This window comes from Muntiacus reevesi, chromosome 1 (genome assembly GCF_963930625.1).
Source record: "Muntiacus reevesi chromosome 1, mMunRee1.1, whole genome shotgun sequence".
Taxonomy (NCBI): Eukaryota; Metazoa; Chordata; class Mammalia; order Artiodactyla; family Cervidae; genus Muntiacus; species Muntiacus reevesi.
In genome coordinates, this window is record NC_089249.1 from 127165940 (window position 1) to 127168585 (window position 2646).

Here is a 2646-nt window from a genome sequence, read left to right on the forward strand (position 1 = left end):
GATGAGATGGTTGGATGGCAACACCGACTTGGTGGATGTGAGTTTGAGTAAGCTCTGGGAGTTGGTGATGGACAGGGAAGCCTGGCATGCTGCAGTCCATGGGGTCACAAAGAGTCGGACATGGCTGAGCGACTGAACTGAACTAAACACATATATATGGAATCTAGAAAAATGGTACTAAAGAATTGATTTACAGGACAGCAAAGGGGAAACAGACATAGAGAATAGACATATGGACATGGGGAGAGGGGAGGAGAGGGTGAGATGTATGGGAAGAGTAATATGGAAACTTACATTATCATATGTAAAATAGATAGCCAACGGGGAATTTGCAGTATGGCTCAGGAAACTCAAACAGGGGCTCTGTATCAACCTAGAAGGGTGGGGTGGGGAGGGAGATGGGAGGGAGGTTCAAAAGGGAGGGAATATATGTATACCTACGGCTGATTCATGTTGAGGTTTGACAGAAGACAACAAAAGTCTGTAAAGCAATTATCCTTCAGTAAATAAATAAATTTTTAAAAACATAAATAAATAAATAAAATGGAGGACTTCCCTGGTGGTCCAGTGATTAAGACTCCACACTTCTGCTGCAGAAGGTGCAGGTTTCAATCCCTGGTCAAAGAATGCTGCATGCTCTTGCATGCAGCCCAGTGTCTGGAAACAAAAATAATAAGTTAATAAGATGAACTGCACCTGCTTTCTGTATGTTTAAATGATGGACATTTTGAAAAGTATAAAAAAAATTACTCTGTTTCCAAGTTGGAAAATACATAATTTTTGCATAGTTTCACATTTATTCATATTTTTAAGCAGCAACTTTATTGATTCGTCCGTTTTCTACACTGTGCCTTGTACTATGCTTAATGCTGGAAATAGAATGAGTAAGAAAGATCCCTGCCTCTGGTTTGATTCAGGAGACTGAAAAATTATTGCGATGTATAATGATATTGCACTGTATAATTTATAATCAGCAGTATAATATCATTAGGAAGTACACTAGAGAATACACGGAAGGGCCCACTTGGCCTGGGAAAGTTAAAGAAAGCTACTCCTAGAAGGTAACTCTTGAAAGATGAGTGGGGGTTCACTTTTAACAAAAAGGAAAGGTTTTAACAAAAAGGTCTTCCCTGGGGGTCTGGTGGTTAAGAATTTGCCTTGCTAACAAGGGATGCCTGTTGGATCCCTGCTGGGAGGAGATTTCACATACCTAGGGGCAAGTAACTCCAGGCGCCAGCGCCACAGCTAGAGAGCTGGTTTGCTACAGCTGCTGCGTTCGCGTGCTCTGGAGCCCAGAAGGCCCGCCGACCACAACTAGAAAGAAGCCCGTGGGTGCCACAACTAGAGAAAGCCCGCACCCCGGAAACAAGGAGCCCGCACTTCACAGAGAAGACGCAGCGCAGCCAAGATTTTTGAAAAAAGAGAGGAGCATTCCAAGGATTTAGGCTTAAGGAAAGTGGCAGTAAATAGGAGGGGCACAACCAAATGTTTTGCCTTTTAGGAGAATGAGATGTAGATTAGAATGGTTTGAGGACAGGATGTTACATTTGGTGAACAAAAAATGAGATAGGAGGAGTAAATTTGACTAATAATAAAGCCAAGGGGGAGTAGGATTAGGGAAGCAGGTGCTTAGGGCACACAATTTGAAAAGCTAGTCTCTTGTTCAGACAGGTGAAAGATACTTAGATGTTAAACCCTGGGCAATTTGCTCCTCTCATCGTAGACCCTTGAGAAGAAAAAAAAAAATCTCTGGGGCAACAAGGAATCATTAATGCGTTATGTGATTTGATTTGTGTTTTAGGAAGAGTTGTGTTCAGAAGTATGGTACTCAGAAAAGCTTGGTAGGGAACTATCAAGATAGAAACGAAGAGACTGCAGAGGAAGCTTCTGAGGTTCCACCCCCATGTAGTCCGTTCAAAATCTACTGATTTTATCCCCTAAGTATCTCTCACAGTCGTCTCCACTGCTGGGCCCTTATTTCGTTTTGTCTAGATTCTGCAACAGTCTCTAATCTATGCTAATCATTACTATTCAAGTAATCCAATATGTAAATCTCATCATGCTGGTTTTCTCTAAGTTTTTCACAGATCTTTAGAGAGGAAAGTCTGCTTTACTGACATGATCATTCATGACCTGCCTTCCATGTGTAGTCTGTCCCTGCCCTCAATCTCTGCACCAGTAAAACTGACCCCTTGCAAATTCCCAAATTAGCTGTGCCTAAAAAATTCTCCACTCTCTGGCCCATCAGAAATCTTCTTCCTCAGCCTTTAAACCAGTATCAATTTTTGTGTGTGTGATATTGGGTTGACCTGATCGCCTACTTTTCTCTCTTGGAAACTTCCTTTCCATTTATCCAAGTAATTGTCATTGGATCTACTCTGCTCTTTTACGCACTTGCTGAATGCTCCAGGGCATACATTTAATCCAAGTGAAGACAATAAGCCCAATATTTGGGATTTAAATTTTTAAAAAATATTCATGTATTTGTTTATTTTGGCTGTGCTGGGTCTTAGTTATGGCTTTCTCAGGATCTTCGTTGCAGACTCTTAGTTACAGTATGAATGTAGGATCTAGTTCCCTGACCAGGGATTGAACCCAGGCCCCCTATACTGGGAGCCTGGAGTCTTACTCACTGGACTACCAGGG